This window comes from Sciurus carolinensis, chromosome 2 (assembly GCF_902686445.1).
Source record: "Sciurus carolinensis chromosome 2, mSciCar1.2, whole genome shotgun sequence".
Classification (NCBI taxonomy): Eukaryota; Metazoa; Chordata; class Mammalia; order Rodentia; family Sciuridae; genus Sciurus; species Sciurus carolinensis.
The window spans coordinates 115,732,143-115,755,031 of NC_062214.1; positions in this window are offsets into that span (position 1 = coordinate 115,732,143).

The window sequence follows — 22,889 nt, forward strand, 5'->3', positions numbered from 1 at the left end:
TCAAAACTCTTCTCCCAGATGCGTTTGGCATGTACCAACAGTGAGCAAGCACCAGCCATGGAACACAAAAGTGCGTGTGCATCAAATGGACATTAAATTCTTTGCCTACGTCAGTTACCAGAATTAGACGAAGGTTCCTGGTTTTTAATGAAAAGGTTAAACAGAGTTTACAGGTTTAATGCCTGTGGCACACATTTTTTTGAGGATTAAAGCATATAATTTTCTTTCAAGCAAGTTTGAACAAGTGTGTTGGGAAGCATGAATGGCAGGTGGCTGGGCTACAAAATGTCATCCAAGTTCAAGCTTCTGAACATGATATTATCAACATCCATCTCAGATTTCATGTTTGATCTTGAGGATTCTAGCATTGCTACAATCAATCAGGCAGTGTGGTTTACTCTTCATTTTTATTTAAAGGAATGCTTCTTATACTATATATGCTTTCAATTAAAAGTATAATTGCTCCTGGGTAGTGAGATTTATGAATGTAGTGATTTTCCCCACATGATTATTAACATTCATGTAAAAAAAGATAAACTATAATGATCACTGAGATTATTTGTCACAAATTCCCTATTCTTATCCATGGATACAATGCTGATGGGCCCAAATGGAGTCATTTCATACTCTACCTCAGAATGTCAGATAATATAGCACAGTAAGTTTGTCACATACAATCTTAAATTTAATGTACAAAGCATATAAAAAGAAGTTCAACAAATTCTGGAATTTTCATGACTAGTAATGAATCCAGTGTTTTGGATGCAAGACTTGTTTGATATGTACCTGCTGAAGATATTTCATATAGAAATACAGATGGATATGTAAGTATGTATTTATGTTTCTGTGTCTTTCTCTATTTCTATATCTAACCTGGAAAACTGATCACCTTAGAAATAGAAGGGCATCTTTTATCCTGGCTTATAGCTTATAGTAATTATGGAAATTCTAATCTTTCACTTACCTGTATTTGGGCATTTGAAATATCTATTTTTTTCCAGTCAGAAACATTTTACCATGTTAAATAATCAAGGACTATACTACATATAGTTTTTCAAAGTATAAAAACTAAACACAATTTAGAATCTTCCCTATTTCCTTCCTCCCTCCCTTCCTTCCCTCCATTCCTTCATCCGTCCTCCCTCCCTCCTTCCATCCTTCTGTCCCTCTCTTCCTTCCTTTCTTCTTTCCTTCCTTCCAAGTGTCAGTGCTTGGCTAGGATTTGAGAATAAACTACCCTTCCTTTCACTGTTTCCAAAAGAGTATGCAAATGGGAATTTAAAAGATATCACATTAAAGTATATCCAAGTAAAATCCTATATGAGAGACATGAACATAGAAACAAATGCTCCTAACTGTAACATCAGGCAAAATGCCACGTCGTCGTGTGCAGTCATCCCAGAGCTAGCTGAGGATCACCCTCGTGGTGCCTTTCCTTCGGAATAATTCAGTGTCTGAGGTTTAAATAGGAAAGGGATGTGGCATCTTTCTTTTCTGTTGGAGCCATAGGTGATAGGCTGCAGGTGACCTTATCATCTTGTTTCCCCAAATGCTGCCCTGAGGACAGGTGCCCCTGTGGAGAGTACTGGCAGGCTTTTTACTAGGGAATGTCTGAGAGAGTTGGTTAGTTCTGGTGTTTGGTTAGAAAGTTCACTGTGGGCTCAGATGGAAGCTTTATTTTTCTAAGACAGCACGAATCCAGGTTCTATTTTATTTATGGGGTAGAAATGGGGAAATGCTCACCAGGGGCAAGTGTTCCTTCAGCATGCTGCCTGTGCTGGCCCTGTTCCCTGCTTTGCTTATCATTTCCTTTTCCAAGATGCATTTGAAGCATGGTGACTTATGACTTATCATCTGGGGGTTCCTTTTCTAGCTTTTTTGGTACTGGGGATTGATTCTAGGGAAACTTTACCCGTGAACTACATCCCCAGTCCTTTTTTATTTTTTGTTTTGAAACTGGGTCTCGCTCAACTGCTGAGAGTCTAAGGCTTTCCTCGAACTTGTGATCCTTCTGCTTCAGCCTCTGGAGTGCTGGGATTTTTGGGTTTGCCACACATGGTGGGAGTTGGGTGGAGGGTTCTTAAGTCAGTTTTTGGTATCAAAAACTGTCTGGAGCTAAAGAGTACCACCCCAGCCGTGACTTTGGAGTCCTGGCCAATTGCTGCGAATATTCAGAGTCCCAGGATCACAATTTACATATAAGCAGGATGCAAACCATACCCGTCTATGAATGCACTGCTTGGCACCTGTTCAGTTTTGATTTCCTAAGAATATGGCAGTGACCCCTGCTGCTTTATATGCTTTCTGAAAATATTGTTTTTTTGGTTATAAAATGTGATTTCTCTATGTCATAATACTGCTTGCCAGACAGATGCATGGTTTGCATATATCAGTGTAACATTTAAACCTAGAAAGACAGTGAATTAATTGTATTTTAGATAAGATTTAAATCAAGGAAACCAAAGCTGGGGTTGTTGCTTAATTAGTTTATTGTTTAATGTATATCTGAACATGTATAGTCTGACACTCATTCTTTCTCTCACAATTACTGGATACCTACTATGGGATAGGCAGGCGTCAGATGTTTGGGTTGCAATGACAAATTAAAATGGTAACAGAAATGTGGAAATACCAAGAAGATTCCTTGAGAAAACAAAACCAAACTACCACAAAGAGATTAGAAATTAACTTTTCTCTGTAGTAATAAATATTAAGGACCTTGAAATTATTTGACAAATACAGCTAAGGAAGAACATTACACATTTCTTCCATTGTTTAAAGTATGTTTACAGAGGGAACTTCATAATTATAGAGTATAGTGTGAGGCTAAGGCAGGGGCCAGTGAAAAATTAGGTTTCATTTAACAAACTTCTTAAGTATAAAACTTGCAAGGTATTTTTAAAGGAGGTTGTGAACTCTCCTTCAAAAAAGTTGAAAAAAGTTAACACTGGGCCAACTTGCCCCTCTGTCATAGGTGATTTAGGCTTTATCTGCTGTGGACATGAGTTTGAACCAGATGGCCCCCCTTGGTCCTTTCCAGTGCCTCCAATTCTCTGATACACATAACAAAACAGCTTCTGCTGAAAAGCAACTTCTCACAAATTAGTTCTTTGCAACTGCTGTGGTTTGGACTTGGTTTGTCTCCCAGGGTTCAGGTGTAAGAGAATTTGTTTTCAAGTGTGGCATTGTGGAGGTGGTGGGCCTTTAAGAGCTGGGGCCTAGTAGAAGTCCTTAGGTGAACCTTGAGCTGCCCTTGAAAAGGATCCTGGGACCTGAGACTCTCTTTAGCTTCCTGTTTTGTGAGGTACGGGTTTTCTCACTGTCACGTCAGCTTCTGTCATTGCCTTCTGCCATGATGTGGTGTAGCTGAGAGGGTCCTAACCAGAGCAGAGCCAATGCCAGTGCCATGACCTTGAACTTCCAAAATAGTAAGCTAATTAAGCGTCTCTTTTAAAAAAAAAGAACTTAACTGTCTTGGGTATTTCATTACAGTGACATAAAATGGACTGATACAATGGTTTTCCTATTTGGACCAAAATGAAGTGAGATTTTAGCTAAAAAGAAGGAGTTGAAAGTGACAGTGAATTGCATAAAGGGCACACAACGACTTCCTACCGTGACAACTGAGTCATCTCACCACTCTCCTTTTGAGTTATTAGGCCACATGTCACTCAAAGATTAAGCATTTCATCTCAGGGGTAGTTCATTTTTATTACAGCATTGCCCTTTGCTATGCCATAATTAAGGTTCTGTCACTGTTTCCCTTATAAACTCCTATTTTCTAGAATTTATAACAGAGTTAAAAATTCCCTCTAGGCTGAAACTTGGAATCTGCAATCTGATCTGTTTTACCTGTTGGATTTCTTTTTCCTTTTTTTCTTTCCTTCTTCTGTAAAAAGAGGAATAAGTCCAGCTGAGCTTAATGAGGGCCTGACGTGGAGAAAATTAGACTGAGATTTCCCCTCTAGTTTTGATTCTATTTTGCTTAATGAACTTTCAGCTTATAGGCTTTGAGCCTTTAAATCTCAGATATATGCCTTAGAGTACTATTTAGAAACAAATGAGATGGTGGGAGTTGGGTCTTGTCTTTAACATAATGTTTCACCTTGTGAAAGGCGATGGATTGAATAACTAGAAATCCTTTCTTGAAATTAGTGGGTTTTTGTAACTAACTTAGCCATTTCTGGGCTTCCTCAACCCATAAAGCTTTATGCCATACCGCCAGCAGTCTGACCCAAAGAGCATCTATTAAAAATGATAAACAAACAGATCGAAACAGTAACATAAAATATCAAAGGAGAATTAAATTTGTGCCTATCTTTTTTGGTGGAAGGAAGCTGGGAACAGCTTGCTTCCGATTGCTTAGAGTACTGCATTTCAAAAATGAAGATCAAGCTCAGGAGAAGAGCTGCCTTGGTTACGTTGTTCCTCTGCGTTCAGGAAGCAAAATTTGAATCATATCAGATCTACATTGTTGAAGATAAATGATTTTATGTCTCTCAAAAATATGTAATTTTATTTTTCTAGGCACAAGAATAGTGAGTAAAATTCACCAGGGTACAAAAACCTGAAAAGAAAATATTCATTAAATCTTGGTTTTTGCATTCATGTCTGAACTAGTCTGTCTGAGTCCCCTGACTGTGAAAAAGAAAGAAAGAAAACAAAAACCCACAATTAACAGCGTTCTTATACCCACCACCCATCCCAGGTAGCTTATACTCTCTTCTCCCACTCCATCCTTAGGTAGATATCACCAGAATTAAATGTGAACCTCCTTACTTCTGTGACTTTCAATTCTTTGTTTTTTTATATATATAAAACATAATATTATTTGAAAGTGGCTTTCTTTTGATTTTATTTTTAAAAACTGTATTTTTTATGCCAGAAGGAAGATGTTTTATGTTTCTTTTATGTTCTCTTGTATTCACTCCACTCGAATAGGCTTACCAATTTTATTTTTTATTTTCAGACCTACACAATTTCATGTTAAGCTGGACAAATTTATTCAACCTCAGTTCAAGCACTGATTTAAAAAAAATAAATAAAGCAAGGTCAGACTAGCTTTGGGTTTTTTTTATATTTTCTTTTATAATAAATTCTCTCTCAAATGATGCCTGTGTGTATATTTTGACATAATCATGGGTACAAATGTGCAATGTCTGAAATCTAAAATGACAGTGGAATATCTTTTCTTGCATTAGCATTATTTTAGCATTCCTACAACAGGGGATGGTTTGGAGAAATGCAGAGGCTTTCAATTTATATATACACCTCTGATTATTATTCCAGTACCTCGAGCTACAGATCCAATCTCATATCATGATGGATGCATCTCTCAGAGTTCAAAAGAAGTGTTGGCAAAGAGAAGGGCTTTAAATAAGGCTACCATGAGAGCCAAGATGTGAAATTCAAAATTGAATGCCATAGTGTTAAATGATGACCTCGTTTTCTTTTTGATTTCTGCTACAACAACTGAGGCATATTCAGGGTCTTCAAATTTAGTATCATGTTGAAAATGGTGCTAGGAATCCAGACCACAAAGACTGTGACACTTATGTTCCATCTCATCTAGTATTCCATTTTAATCAATGACTTCAAAAGTCTTGTCCTGAGAGGGCAGGAATATTATCATGTTAGAGGAAATAGAAAAATCACCATATGTTGAAGAGGGACTAGAATTGGGTAAAATGTTGAAAGGATGAAAATAGGCATATTGTTGTACTTTTATTTTAGATATGCTGAAGGAACAGTTAAAAAATGACTGATGAAGATCTGGGGGCACAAACTAACAAGTGGTTTATAGAAATATTTGCATAAGTGTAAGTGCATCAAAATAAGCCATAATACTACAAATGGTTGAAGGTTATTTACATTAAATTTCAGAAACAAAATGCAGTCACTTGTTTTTTCTTGCATGCATGAGTGTCTATAATAGAAACATTTGATACATGATGACAATTAGCAGAGAAATTTGATTTCATCTCTGTTTAAAAACAAAAAGGATTAATGAAATGAAGGATTCATTTCTTGGAGATATGATATTGTGCCTTCACGATTTCAAGTTAAAATGAGAGTACTTTTCATGAAAGGAAAATGTGATTGATTAACAATATTGAGTAAATTAATTTACCTTAATAATAGTGTAAATGGCAGATGTGATGGGCATGAGAGACCTAGAATTGGAGATGATGGGTTCTTATTGGGATAAGGGACATACAAAGGGGAAGAGTGCCATACAGGAGAAAAGAGGGACCAAATAACTATTTTGTGATTGTTCTTGGATTTTCCCAAGTCTGGCCTTGAACAAATTTCTTGTAAGTTCTAACAAATAGTCCTTAAGATAAATATTCCTCCTTCCATAGATTTGTTGAGTTTCTTTGTTAGAGGAGTGTACTAGTGAGTGAAGCACTGAGGGACACAAAGGCTGGCAAGTAGAGCATGGCAGTCACTCATGGGTTATCACTATCTTTGCAACTGTTTTATTAAATGGGAAGTATTTAATGGGGCCGAACATTTCTCTTTCTTATAAAATTACATCATAACAGAGGGAAATAACACTGCCCATCTAGTTCTTCATTAAATTGGACATCCTACATTTATATCTCCTACAATCCACATGTATCAGTTGATAATCATTTCAAAATGCTAATTTGAGGATTTTTTTGGCTAAAATCATCAAATTAAAATCATTTTGCAAAAGCTCTTATCTCCTACTGCGTCTTTGGAATGGGTCACTAAGTTTCTTTAGTAATTTTATTTAAAATAAAATGGTAGTTGTTTTGTTTAGGGAGAGCTGAAGAGAACACTTTCCCTTGAAATAAGAATTTCCAGTTGTAATGTGCTTTAGTCATTCACAGGGGGCAAAACCCTCAGGGCAAAAAGAAAAGGCAATAGTACTTTTTTCTTTTTTCTTAATTAATAAGAAAACCATTTTCCCTTTGCAGCTTTTTGTTATATAGAGTGTTTTTTTTTCCTCCTGTATTATCCTTGTCTTGAATTTGTAGAGTTTTCAACTTGAGAATTTATTTTTCTCTTTCAAAATGTTCATTAAAGCACAAATGACTTTCTCCCTTTTGATGTTGCCAGAGAAACTTGAGCACTATATAATTAAGCTTGTGTTTTAAAGTATTTCTCTCTACAAACACAGGCTTCTAGGACTAAGACTGCATAATAGATGTTATTAACTGTACATATAAATAGGAAATGTGTCTTGCAAAGCATTATATTTGTTGAATGAGTTTACCTTATTCCAAAGTCATCTCTTCACTAATGACTCATGAGTTTCCTTTTCATTATTTAAAAATAATGTAATTACAGGCTATTCTGTAATAATTTGACATATCTTATATTCATATCTGAACCTATTAATTAGAGACAACATACGTATTTATAATGTGCCTTTATTATTCAAGTTAATCCCTTTAATCCTATTTGAATGGCCAGATAAAATTAATCCCTTCAAACATCTTCATAAACAAACATTTAAATTCACCTGTTGTCATCTTTGTTCTTAGCACCTATGCTGGAAACCTTCCTGACTGAAGTTGATAGAAGCCATAAACAAGTCATCATGAAAGAATGATATGCAAATCATTTTTCTTTGCGAAGGAAGAAAGGATGTGTATATACAAAAGAGCTCTCTCAATCAATAGGGGTCTAAAATCACAGAGGGTGCAGTAATATCCTTAGAAGTCAATAATACAATCATTCTTTAGGCTCAGGGTAGTCAGAGGGGTCCTTGACTCTTATTATGAAACTGTTCCAAAAAATAAGCACGTGTCTATTTGAAGACTTCTTAGCCCAGGAGTACCAGGGAAGTTCAATGCCTTGAGGTTTCTCAAAGGGTCCCTTTGACTAGGAATTCGCTAAAGCAAAAATAGCCAAGAGAAGCCACAAAGCAGGCGCTTTGGGGTTCTTTTTTTCAACACTGTGATCCTCAGCACTAGGTCACTGGAAACAGGAGAGGAAGCAATTGTTTTTCCCTGCTGTGAGCAATGGATTTGAACATGCCTCACACTGTTCTCATGCTGTGCTTTCTTTCCCTCCCCTTTCCCCCAGAACACGAGTGTGAACTGAGTACACCAAAGTCCTTTGGGCACTAGAAATAACAGCCTATCCACAGATCAACTGATTATTTCATTTCATTTATTTCTCCAGAATTGTGCAGAGTGCAGAGTGCATCAATTAGGAATGGTAACCTTTTTTTCCCCCCCCGACATGGGAATGAAAAATAGTGGGTATTCAATTATTTTTATCTTTGGATACATTTGTTATAAAGTATAGAAAATTTTAGAAATAAAATAAAGTTAAAAAAGAATAAAAGAAAAACCCCTTAACCCTAAAACTAAGAGTTCATTATATTTGAAAGTTAATTTTATTTCCTTCCAGGTTTCAATATGGTTTAATATTAGAGATCATGTAATAAAGATAGCATTCTATCTTTTTTTTCATATTATGAATTTCATTTCATATCATGAATTTGAGGCAAAAAAATGAACCATTCTCTTATTATTGGAGAGTAAGGCTATTTCAATTTATTTTTGCTAATAAAAATCCTTCAATGAGTCTCCTTTAGCATGAAAGTTCATCTTTAATTATTTCCTTAGAATTTATTAGTACAAGTGGAATTAGTAGGTCTTATTGGGTGGATTTCTTTAAAACTCTTGTTACAAAATTAAAGATTTCTTTTCAAAGTCTGTGCAAGTTTACATTCCCAGCAGCAGCAGATGAGTGAGAAGGGCCCATTCCCTCACACTGTCACAAGCATCTACAGCTACTGTCAAATTTAACATTGCCAGTTTCATGACTGAGGAGCACAATTTTATTTCGTTTTCATTTTCAGAGCTGAAGAAACTAACAAAGTTTTGTACATGAATATTCCTTATTTGGAAATTTTTCCCTGTTGTTCTGTGGATTGCTCTCTGTGTCATTTGCTAGTTTTTCCTTTCAATTGTCTAGCTTTTGAAGTTGATATCTAGGAATTCTTTGTATACTAAGGATATCCATCAGTTTTTTTGTCAGTTATGAAAATATGATTTTCTAATTTTTATTTACCAATCAATTTAGTTTTATTGGTATAGAGGAGGCATAAGTGTTGGGGTGGATTTTTTGTGGATCTTTTGGTTTCTGCATGTCTTGTAAGCAGAGACTAATTGCTTATGCTTTAGGACTGTCTTTTGCTCTTCAAACATTCTTGAAAATATAGTGTCTCTGAAGGAGTAAAGAAAGGATGAGCTTATTGCCCATTATAAAAATTAAGGCTCCTTAAGCTCAGGTTGTTCTCCAGAAATTAACCTAACAATTGTCTAGTTGTCACCGGAACACCTTTGCATTGTTATGTGGGAACTGAGTGTTCCAGAGGGTTTATTAAAGAGAATCATTTAGTTAATTTTATAGCATCTTCATTGTTTCACTGCTTTTTTTCAAGATATGTATGTATCCGTGTCCTGAATATTTTCCAACTTATTCTGATAAAATCATGCTAAGTTTCTTCATAATTGATGCATCTTAAATTCTGGTGTATCTTTTGATAACAAAACACTGTTCAAATTTCTAAATTCATTAGCCAGGCTTGATAGAAATTCTTTCTACAATTTCTTAGTTAATTCTGTGTTTTGGTGCTTGGTTTCTAAAATTCATTCATTTCTGCTTTTATTCTCATTGGTATCTAATATTTAGTTGTATTTTAGTCAATTTTGTTAGCTATTGTATTAGTTATGTTACTTATTTCAGTTGCATAAATACTGACTCCAAGGTATCTAACAATAAAGATGTCTGTTAATTTTTTATTCCTGGAAGTCCAAAGGGATGGTAGGTGCCATAGATCAGTACTTGAATGTATAGTCAAGAACCCTAGAATTTTCATTTTTCTTCTGTTTTCCTTAATATCAGTTCCCCTTTTTTAAGACAGACTAATAGCATGATCACTAGGTGGCCACATACCACATGGGTTATATACTTTCTTCATTTTTAAAACAGGAAGAGAAATCCACTCTTTCAGTTCCTTTTCTTTCATCTGTTTAGGCCAGCACATGCCATGGGATCTTTGTGCCTCAATAACAATTTGAGAGGAATGATGTAACTTACTGAATTAGACTTTCAGGATCTATGTCTAGTGTTGGTAATGGGTGACCCTTACCTAGGTTTCAAGGGCTAGCCTTTCTGACAAATTTGGGGTTATCCTGGGAAAACAGAAGGGGTTTCTGAGTAGTGAACTAGCAGTATTATTGGGAGTCTTTGAGGCAAAAATTTATATTGTGTTCGTTCATATTATAAAATTTTGGTATGTGATTTTCAGTATTTAATCAATCATTTGTAACACTTTTCACCATTTGATTTAATAGTTACATGTGATTGTGCTTCATCATGTCTGTGTTAAAGTTTTGCTTTTAAATCAGTGATTATTACCTAAATACTTTGATTTTTCTGATTTTTTAAAGATTTTCTTCCTATCTATTATTTGATTTATAAACATTCTAGTGATTTGGGAAAAGTATATATCAAGATAATAATTACATTGGTAATTAGCTTTAAAATTCACAATAAAAAATGACTTGTCAAAACCATAGTGAAATATCATTTCACTCCAGTTAGAATGGTTATCATCAAAAAGGCAGAAGACAACAAAGGTTGGTGAGAATGTGGAAAAAAGGGAACCCTTGTACACTGTTGGTGGAAATGTGAATTAGTACAGCCACTATGGAAAATAGCAGGAAGTTTCCTCATAAAACCAAAAATATAGCTACCTTGTGAACCAGCAATCGCATCACTAATTGTATAGCCAAGGAAAATGAAATCAGTATCTTGACAAGATATCTACACTCCCATGTTCATTTCAGCAGTATTCAGCATAGCCAAGAAATGGAAGCAACCATTTTTGTCCAAGCAACTGATGAAAGGACAAAGCAAATGTGTTACATGTATACAGTGGAATATTGCTGAGTCATAAAAAAGGATGAAATCCTTCAGTTGTGACAGCATGGATGGAAATGAAATAGTCAGGCACAGAAAGCAATATATGATATAGTAAATACATGAAGTAGCCAGGCACAGAAAGTAATAAATGATCTCACTCCTATGTGGAGTCTGAAAAGGTTGGCTTCATAAAATTCTAGAGTAGAACAGTGGTTACAAGAGGGTAGTAGGAGGGAGGAATGGAGAAAGATTGATCAATGGGTAACTAATTAGTAGTCAGAGATGATTTTGAATTTCCAGTGTCACAATAGAGTAACTGTAGAAAATAATAACTTATTGTATATTTCAAAAAGCTAGAAAAAAGAATTTTGAATGTTTTCACCATAAATAAATTGTAATTTTTTTTTTTTTTGCATCAGGAATTGAATCCAGGGGCACTTAATCACTGAGGCACATTCCCAGTCTTTTTTTATATTTTATTTCGAGGCAGGGTCTTGTTAGCTTACAGGGCCTCACTAAGTTGCTGAGGCTGACTTTAAATTCACAGTCCTCCTGCCTCAGCCTCCAGAGTTGTTGATTATAGGCATGTGCCACCATGCCCAGCAAGAAATTATAAATGTTTAAGGAGGTAGCTATGTTTAAACAGATTTAAATATTATACAATGTATCCATGTATCAAAACATCACATTTGCCCCAAAATATAATTTTATGGTTTTAGATATAAAAATAAACATAAGTAAAAATGTTATGAGTCAAATAATTGTGCAAATGAAGTGATAACTTGACCAAATTCTCTAATATTTATTTCACAAACACTTGTGTGGCTTACCAAGTGCTAGGAACTTTTAAAATTGCTTTGCAAATATTAATTCACTTAATCCTTCCAACAATCCCGTGAGGTAGTTCCTGTTATTATTCTATTGTTTAGGTGGCACAGAAGGGCTAAGTGACTTTCACAAGGTGCCACAGCTAACCTGAATAGCTTGTTCCCAGTGGCAGTGACTTTACTGCTATCCAAGTCACTTCCCTACCAATGAAGAGTGAAGCAATGATACCAGACTGAACTGAATGTAATCAAGTCCAAATTCACCTCTCTACTACCAAGTAAAATAACTAAAGAAATATGTAAAAAGGTGAAAAAAGAACTGTCAGCAAGCAAATACAGGAAAGGACATGTCTTATTATGGTCGTATATCCTGTCATAATCTTCAAAACTTGGGGACTCAGAAAGGAAAAACAAAAAACAATTCTGGTGGGTGTAGTTTAACTTCCAAAGCACTGTCCATTTCTCACTTGAGAGTACAAGGAAATGAAGATAAATGTTTAAAGTCTATATAACAGTGCCCTGACTTTGAGAAAAGGGATTTCAATCAGTGAGTGGATACTTGGTTCTTAAAATAAACATCAAAAATGTTTGCCTTGTAATTCATGCTTTTATTTTTATTATTTTTCATAGAAATCATTACCTTTCAGTAAAATATCTTAGTGAAAGAAGGAAAATAATTGTGAGTTCCACATATAGATTTCTCTTGACTGGGAGGGATTGGAATATTAAGGTAAAATATTCACAATCTCACAGTTGATCTGCCTCCTCCAAAATAAGACACAGCAGCTCTGCAGTCAAGAGATAAAACAAATGAGACAAAGACCTCTAAGACCAAAGGAAAATGTAGGGAAAGCTGTGCTAAGAGCTCCCAGGAGGTTTTTCCCCTAAACTCTTACTATATGGGCCAAAAATATTACTCATTTAAAAGTTCTTGAAACAGTGAGTCCTTGGCCTCAGGCTTCTGAATTGAACTATGGAGATGATTTAAAACTCAAGGATAATCTCTCTGGGTGAGTGCAAGAGAATATATCCCAACCAAGGAGACAGAGGATGTTGAACAAATTCAGAGAAGTAAAACAAAGCCAGGATCCACCAACCAGCTATACGTACAATCCAAGTTACATTCTTATTCACAGTTATTTTATTCTTGCTTTGTTGTTAACTATTAGGTTGGAGTCATGAGTCCCTGGCCTTGAGGAACCAGTTCTGCTCCTGATGGAAATTTCTGTGCATCACCCTGGGACCCTTGCTTTTAGCTGGGTGCAGTGCTGTACAGAAATTTGGTTTTCTCTTTATGGCAGTTGGGGGAGGATTTCAGTGTGAGAAACTATGAGAAATTATGGGCAAGTATACACTTGATAACCTGAATGAAGATGTGCAGAGCTGGTTAGCTATTCATGCATGCCCAACCCTCATTAGGTTACACAGATGCATGAAGTTTCTCAGTCTTCCTTGCAGTCATGTGGCCGTGGGACCTCATTCTAGTCAACAGCATGTAAGTGGAGGTGATGTGAACCACTTCTCAGCTCATCCCCACAAAACCTACACACTGTCCTCCATGCCCAGGTACCCCTGAAAGCCACAAGCTGAGGATGACAGTACTCTGACAACCTGAGCCCTGAGCAGCTATTTGGATCAAGCTAGAACCACCTTCAACCTTAGTGTTAGCATCAGATAACTTCAATCACATTTGAGCTATTGTTTATTTTTAAATCTATTTGCTACAGCAATTAACCTGTGCTAAATGCTAGAGAAAAGGTCCTGACAAATAATGGAAAAGATTTGAATTGAATACTCAATTCAAATAGAGTCCTTGCTCTCAGCAGTATTAAGCCAAATGCCATGAGGAGAAGACATTGCTTTTCATGTTTTCTGTTCATTTCTACAGCATGGAGGAAGGAGTGGCCAGACCTCTTAAACCCACTCAAACCACATGGAAAAAGCAAACATGGTACTTGAAAACACAAAAGTTGCTGGGTAGGGAGAAACAATTTTTGAACAGTATAATCTGTCCAATATAGGTAATTCTTCATTGTAGTATAATCCCATGAGGGTAGACTTTTTAGAGCATGTGTGTGTGTGTGTGTGTGTGTGTGTGTGTGTGTGTGTGCATGTATGCAGATGTGCATTTTCCCTTCAGAAGAGATACACAATAATTTACTTAACAATTTTTGTTGATGTAAAGAAATCCTAGGGCAGGTAACAGCTTTATTTTGCATTTTATACCAGTCTGTATTGCTGAAAATTTAAACCTTACTCAGCTATTATTTATTTTAAAATAAAAATATTTATTTAAGATAAAAATATTTATTTAAAATAAAAATCTTTATTTTAAAATATCAACAGATACATGGTATGAGAGGATATTGTGGGGCATGTTATTTCTTATTGTATAATCTTAGGTATAAAAATGAATTAAAAATAATATCAAAAATTCAGAAAGAAGAAAAATTAAAATATAAAACTACTGATATTGGATAATTTTCCTTATAGAATATAGTGAGTATGACCTTTTTTTCATTTTACTAATACTTTCCTATAGTGCTGAATTACTCTGAAGTAAGATGTTCGGACTATTGTGAAATTATTATTAATTATTCAATTAAAATTTCTAACATTATCTGATAAATATTTCCATATAACTTATTTTACATTTAATTTATATTTAATGCATTTATAAATCTAATTGTAACTTAATGAAATTAATGATCACTTTAATCCTTATTCTCTGGTGTTCCTCCTTTGATTTGCTGAGTGATAATCAGAAACAAGGTTTTCGAGTAAGCTTTTCTGAACCACCATCATGTATTTCCTGAAACTTCTATCTGAGAATATTTTTTCCACTGCTTTTGTACATAAAGAAACCTCTTGGCAGCTCACAGAATTCTTGGATGTCACTCTTTCCTACTCAGAACTCTCAAGACAGTTCAGTGTCTTCCTGGCACCTGATGTTGCAAGGGGAGCTAAGGCTGGCTGCATTTTTATTCCTTTGAAGTTTTTTTTTTTTTTTTTTTTTTTTTTTCTTGCCTGGTTGCCGAGAGAATTTTGTATTTAATCTTGAAATTAAAAAAGGTTGCCAAGATATTTCTGGGTACTGGCAATTTTTTTGTATCCATTATCTCACCATTTATAAGTTATACCTTTTGTTTTCTCCTTTTAGGGTCTTTCAAGTTGGGATGCATATTACAATCAATGATCAGAAAGGATTCTGCCATGCTTTAATTTGCATTATTTCTTTCTTAGTGTACCTAAAATAATGGTATGTTTTAGGAAAAAGTAGAATCTTGGATTTGGTGGAATAATAAATTATAGTGTCTGTCAACATTTTCTCTTCATATCTGTCCCTTCCCTGCCACTGCTCTAAGGGATCATATATATCCATGGAGTGCATTTCTGTTACTCTCCTTCATTAAATTCATGTCTTCTATTTATTTATCTGCCTCTTGTTGTCTCCTAAGTAATTATAATTTTCCAACACTTTTGCATTAGGGATTAAGTTTCCAACATTTAAAGTTTAGGGACATATTTAAAATAGCATCCTAGTCCAAGATTTAAATTAAAAAAACTGCTTTGTTCTATTACTTTCTTAGGTAATCTGAATCTACCTGAAACTTTTGCACTTTGAAGTTAGAAACAGATGTAGCATTGTGTTTTTATCAGATAAAAGGACATTCTAACATCGCTTATTAAATGATCACTCTTCCCCCAGTCTCCTGATTTATAATACAACTTTAGTTATAAATAAATATTGAATAATGTATTTATTCCTACTACTAAACTGTCGATTCTCTTCACTTTATTAGCTATCTCTGGAAAAGTGTTAAGTTTTAACTTCTATAGCTTTAAAATGTGTTGTGTTATTATATACAAATGCCCCACTCAGGATCCTTAATCCCAGATTTTCATAAATACTCTTAGGGACTCCTCTCCCTCCCATTAATCTTCTGTCATTGAAATTATATTTTATTTATATATTAACTTATGGAGAATTTAATCTATGCAATATTAATCATCTATTTTGAAACAGGTATTTATCTTTCCAGTTTCTAAAATCTTAAGATTCTTTAACCTAAATTGTTAAATAACTTTTAAATATTATAAATTAATTTAATGATTAAAAAATATTTCCATACATGACGTACATATATTTTGTTATATTTATTTCTAGTTACTTTCATTTTCTTTACTACTTCCTAAAATGTGGTATTTTTTTTCTTGTCTTTTTAAACTCACTTGTGTGTAGGAAAGTTACTCATTTTTGCATGTACAAACTTGTTGAAATTTTGGAATGTTCTATTTGGTTTTTCAGTTGATCTTATGGATGTTTCTAGTATAAAATCATACCATTGCCATATAAGAATCCTTTGCCCCTACTTTTCCAATACATATATCACTTGTATTTCCTGGGATTCTGATTGGCCAGTGTTTTTATTGGTTGTTTCCTAAGATATACTGTTTTAAAAAATATTTTATGTATCACCCCTGTCTTAAAGGGCAGGTTCTATTCTTATAATTTCAATGCACTTTATGTCATGATCTAACATCTGTTTCTTTCCTTTTCATTAGCTGTCTCCAAAGACATTGCTTCCTACCGTGCATCTCCAAAAATGGGGCATCAAATAACTTTCTCCTTGGCCTTTCTTCCCACAGGGTGAAAACGCAATTGAAGTTCACTGTGTCTTGCCCACAACATCAGATCTAACTGTTGGGTGGAGCTGACTGGACCTGTTTCATATGTGGGATCTAGAACCTTTAAGAAATGCTGCATCTTATAACAGTACTATAGAATTTTGTGCATGCTGTCAGGACCCTTTTGCTATTTCACCCTAATTATTATTTTTTTCATATATCACTTGAGACCTGGAATTGTGACTGTGTCCTGATTTCATAATGAGAATTATTATTTTCATCTTTTATTTATTTTTAATGTGAGGGACGGAGGTACATGAAAACTGAAATGACACAATAATCTTCATTCCTTCTTTGTTTTATACTTTATTCTTTAATAAAACTTTCTTTCATCTTGTTTGATAAGATTTATGTTTTCTTACATTTCACAAAGAACACAAAGCAAATCCTTTCTAAAGTAGATGAATTCTTTAATTTTCTTATTTTATTTTTAAGTCAGTTTTATGAATTTTATTCCCCCATCTCAATAGAAAATTTGTTTTATGCTACAGATTTTCAAAAAAAATATGAAATTTTTATCATTTGCTCATTTGATTTTACTTAAAAGTGGCAAGAATTTGCCATGTTTTACCAACCAACAGGCCACATATAGTTTCTTTGGTATTATTTCTGATTAATGTGGAGATGGGGAGGGTGTTTAGATATACTGTTCAAGTTTTATGCTGGAGAATAACTTGTTGTGCACAGCTCCCAGATAAATTTGCAGTCTAGCAGGTATTCCTCCAGTGCAGCTTGGTTGAGTTGAGATGAGGTAAACCTTATTCTTAAGTGGCATGTGCCATTCTCTTTACTAGCTGGTTCTCTAGTTGTGGCCACATCAAAAGTCTATGGCAAATTTTAATTTTTAATTTTCTGTGGCAGAAATTTGAATGTTACTTCGGCTGTTGTTTCAGAGTGGTTTGGCCTCAGGTAAACCCATCAACCATTCTAATAACCACATCATAAAAGATCTTTATGGTTTTCTATATGTTGTAGCCCTAAATAGGAAGGCTATTGAAGAACAAAACAACCATACATATTTTGTGGCTTTTGTTGGTATAAGTGGCTAGCCTTGAAAATAAATCCCATCACTTTGTGAATGATTTTAATCTTGCATTTACAGAATTTTTAAAAGATTTTAAGGACTTTCTGTATTTTATTAAATTTCATTGGGGAAATTAGAGGCTAGCTAGGTGTTATATACTAGGATGACATTAAGATTAAGGTTATGTGTTTTCTTTTAGAATATTATGGCCTTTCTTCAAAACTTCTTAAATGATTCCTATATATTCAGAAATAAATTACCTAGATCATTCCTTGGCAGAGATCTTTGCCTATGGATATTGCTAATTTTCCTTTAAATAGTTTATTGTTCTATAACTTGAATTATATCTGAGTTGAGCAAAGGAAGCAAGATATGTTTCAAAGGTTGATTTATGGTCTTACATCAGTCTTGCGGCCACTTTGAGATGTTGGGACTGTTTTCTTTACTATGAATACTATTAAAAGGATCCTTTTATGTTTACTGCTGCTATGCCCATTTCTCAGTAATTATAATGCTTTCATCTGGATTTTGAAGTGTTAAAATTGTTTATAGAAGTCAGTGCTGATGTACAAATATTGTTCAATACCACCCTTCTTTTAAATGGAAATTTTCAAAACAGTTGAGTTTGTGCTTAATTTGATTCTCTGTTGTCTGTGGTTAAGGTAATCCATACCAGGCTTTACCTCTATTTTTTCTAATCAAAAACTGTTTGAATGTGCAAGTGACTCTAATTGTATATTCATTCACTGAAGTTAATGTCATTCTGAGACTCTGTAATATAGACAATGCCCTCCCAACACCTCCCTACCTCTGGGAATTGGATCACAATGTGACATTCAACCTCTGTCCACACAAGCAGAGGAAGTGCAGAATTGAATTAATTAGTCAGATATTTCAGACAAAGTAAGTCACTATTGAGGAGAAAGTAGGAGTTTGAAGCTAGAATTTTTAAAATTGATTAAATTCAGCAGATAGTTACTCAACTCACTAGATAATTGGCAGCTCCTCTTTGTTGGTAGAGGTCTACACTAACACTTTTAAGTATTCGAATTATTGGAATAAAACCCCATTAGAACTAGAGTTACTCTTTCCCAAATATATACTACTCTATTCTCGCTGAATTTAAAAATTTTCCACCCTGACAGGTCAATCCTCTTTCCTCTCAGTTTTACCTAATTCAGCAAGAAGGGCTAAGTTAATACTTAGTATTAATATAATACCTAAAATGATCTTCATACAGGAAAAAAATACAAGAAAGGGGAAGTTATTTTTCATTTTAAAGTCTACCTCTTTTTTTTTCCAAGGGGGGTAATGCCAATATCTATGAACCTCATCATTGGTAAGGTGGGTGGAGGAAAATCATTTACTCTTCTAAGCAAATCAGACAAGTTAAATTTTTCCTGGGTTTTAAAATAATCATGGGGACATTTAAAACATGCTTGCTATAGGTCACTGAGAATATAAAGAAAATGTATGTAGTTGACAAGAAATGAATTTCCATATTTTAAAAGTATTTTGAAGCCCAAATGACATGAAATTCAAAGATGTACTCATGAATATTATATTTGCTAGATAATTTGAGGAAAACACCTGGAAAATGGGTGAAGTTAATCAAGTCCTATGGACTGGAGTGATAAAGCCCTACGGACTGATACTCCCAAAGACATATTTGTAGTTAATTTCATAGAAGAAAAAAAAAAGCAATTATTTGTAATTGGAGGTGTCAAATATAAAATTTAGGAGAGGTAGATGGCACCAGGTTATGTGAAAACAGAAAAGTGAGTCTGAAAGGGTGGGTTTTCCCTCCAGGAAAATAAAAGCACTGGACAAAGAGGTCAGGAAGAGCTGCTATCCTGGCTCTTTCCTTCATGTGAACCTTTGGGTAGATTCAAATCTCAATTTTTGAGATGTCCCCCGAACAGCTCAGCCTTGCCACTTCCAAGATGCTGACATAAAATGAAAAGCAGGTGCTAAGGTAAAATTTACTCTGATAGGGTCATAATGCCTAAAATGAATTCCTTGTGTTATGGGGCACAACTTAAGAACAGACCAGTCACCACTGAGAAGTCCAAATTTGAGAGTCTTTATTAAGCCGGCCGGCTGTCTCACACAATGCCCCAAAAAATGGCTACTGGGAGAACAGCCTGGACTATAGGGTCGTAGAGGTTCTTATATCAAAAATTACATTAATCATAAGTGTCTGTTGCTATGATTCGAAATTACACATTAACATCATGACATCATCGACAGAGGGGGAAGTGGGTCAAAATGACCCTTACCTAGGTACAAACTAAAGAATGGTTGCTAACATCCACACAATCATTGTTCACATGGTACATTGTTTAGGAGCAATAGGAATCAAAAGAGAGCAATTTTTCTTTACATAGGAATTATCATTCTGTATTGTTAAACATGTCACACTAAGTAACTGATGATGGGTACAGAGGCAGGGTGTTCTCATGGGAGAAGCTTATTTCCTATATAACTTGGAGTCTGTTTAGTCATTTCCCTTAGAGTCTGGTCTATAACATTTTCATGGAGCCAGATCTGTCAGCCCATCACACTTGGGGTTTATGTTTTCTTCTCCTCTTGGGTCAACTTGAAACTAAGGTGCTTGATTTTAATTTCTTTACAGTGTAAAGCATCCAGAAATAAACATCATGGAACTATTTTGAGCCAAGAGCCAATGGACTAGCAGATCTGCTCCAAGATACATTTCCTATTTGATGTACTTTTAGCATGAAATACCCTGAGAAGGACAATGAAAATCAGTACAGCTTTTTAGAGGGAATAATCTATTGTTTTTGTATACTGGGTATTAAAAAGAGAAAAACTTTATTTTCTGTAATAGAAGCTGTGAAATAAGCAACAAGAAAACATTTCCCAATTATTTTTATACACAAATATAAATAAAAATGGCATGGCATATTTGAATAGTAGCAACATTTTTCTGACAAAATAAAAAATATACTGCTCTATCCAGAAAGGGCTCAAAGCTTAGAGATGTGGTAGCTTTAAATAATTTTACCTTTAGGTTCACACCTCCAGAAATGCTGAGGGAAATTGACTCTATTCACTTATGTCATGAAAATATATTGTGCATTTACAATATTTAAAATGTCATAATGGTACCAAGGTGAATCACATACAAATCTGCTCTCAGGAGACTTACATACCAGTAAAAAAGAGGAGGCGAGGATAACTAGGATGTAGGTAATGAAGCACCTTAAGAAGGATACAGGATTAGGGATCAGGTGTAACAAGGAAATATTTTCCTTCAGTGAAGGAAATGACATCTGAGATACCCTTAATACTGAGTGTTTTTTAAAAACACAAATATAACATTAATCACCTCCCAGCCTGAGGGAACAAACATGGTCCATGGGCTTCTCTCTTGCTTGCTGTGCCTGGCACATAGTAGGTGTTTAATATAAATTTGCAGACTGAATACATGACTAAAATGAACAGTGTACTTATCAACAGTATAAAGTAAGGGAAAAGGAGATGAAAAAATAAGGTGGGAATATAGGCCTTTGATGATATCCCAACATTGATATTCATATCTGATTCTTATGGTAATAGAGAGTCATTGTCTTAGTTAGTTTTTTTCACTGCTGTGACTAAATGACCTGACCTGAACAATTTTAGAGGAGGAAAAGTTTATTAAGGGGCTCACAGTTTCAGAAGTCTCCATTCATAAACAGCTGGCTCCATTCCTTGGGGCTTGAGGTGAGGCAGAACATCATGGCAGAAGAGGGAAGCAGTTCACATAACTCTACTGCCAGATGCTAAACTTATACTCTAAGGCCATGCCCCCAGAGATACACCTCCTCCAACCACACCCCACCTACCTTCAGTTACCACTCCATTAATCCCCCTCAGGGAATTAATTAACTGATTGGAGTAATATTCTTATAACCCAATCAATTCTCATCTGAACCTTCTTGCATTGTCTCACATAGGAGCTTTTGGGGGTCACCTCATTTCTAAACCATAACAGTCCTTAAAGATTTTTATTTTTAAATTATTCTATTTAAGCAAGATGCAATGAGTAACTGACTTTAAAACTATCTGCTTTACATGGTAGAAGTAGTCATGTCGATAAAGAGGGGAAAATTGACAGTAAGGAGAAAAAGATTCCTTTCTTGTGGGTAAACTATAAAATAATCATATGAATAATCAGATCCAATCAGTCATCTCCTGTGAAACAAGGAGACTTGGGAAGCAGTTCTTAAATACTGTTCCTCAGCCAACCATGTCCTTATTACAGATTTTGACTTTATTTAATGTCATTGGGCATTCATGGTATAGACTCTCAATGATAATCTACAACATTATTCAATTTGTGTTCCTATGTTAGGTTCTGTCTAGTATACCATGCTTCTCTTGAGAACAGGGAATGGGTCTTATTTCACTTAGAATCTTTCATGCCTTTACATACTTGATGTTCAAAATGTGTGGAATAACTCAACAAATAATAGGCTCCTCATATTCCAAGTTTCTGATGCTCTATGCACGTAGGAATGGAGTACTGGTCAGTTGACTATCATGCTACCAAGTCAAGAAGTTGTTTTTTTCTGTTTGTCTCAGTGAACTTTGTTTATTCACATCTCCCCCATGATAGCAATTCCATTCTCCCACTGATGGCAGAAGCTGGTTTCTGAACCTATGAATTTCAAAGGACCAGACTCTAGATATTAACAGTTTTGCAAGATCAGTGCTGTCTTGTGTGAAAGTGACCAGTCCTTTCTTGTGACATCCTGACCTGCTCATACCTGCCTTTCCTAAAGGTTCAAATTAGAGATATTGATAACTATTCTTATGTTAAATGAGAGCAAAATAGTAAGCAGAGGTACCGAGTTCTATGAGGAACATTTTAGGACAAATGGAAAGATGAATCTTCTAACAATTGCCATTGCTTTTACCATACTCTGAGTTTTATTTTCATGATGTCAAGAAACTGAACTTTGACCTCTAAGAATTTGGCTACCCTAAACAACCCAGGAAGACCTGTCCATGCCTGCTCTTATGATATAGCAATTTTTCCCCTCTAATTTGTTTTTCATGCTTTACCAAAGAATGAAGCTTTATAAATGCACTAATGGAAAAACAGATGACAACTTCAGTATGGGCCCTATTCACCATGTCAGTACAAGTTCAAACACTGAGGGGAGAGAACATTTTATTAAATATCACCTGAAGACAGCAGAATTGAAAACAGCAGGAAAGAAAAATGGTCACTGAAAAATTTAGTGCTGAGGGACACACACTATATTTTTCACCATTTGCCATATTTACTGAAAAATCAATGGCAGATCTCCTGTACTGTGACTGTGGTGTGACAAACTCTTATTATAGGTTAACATCCTATTACACCAGTTCATTTGTGTAAAACTTTCTGCTGGATTGGCAAATATTAATAGCATTGTCAGATG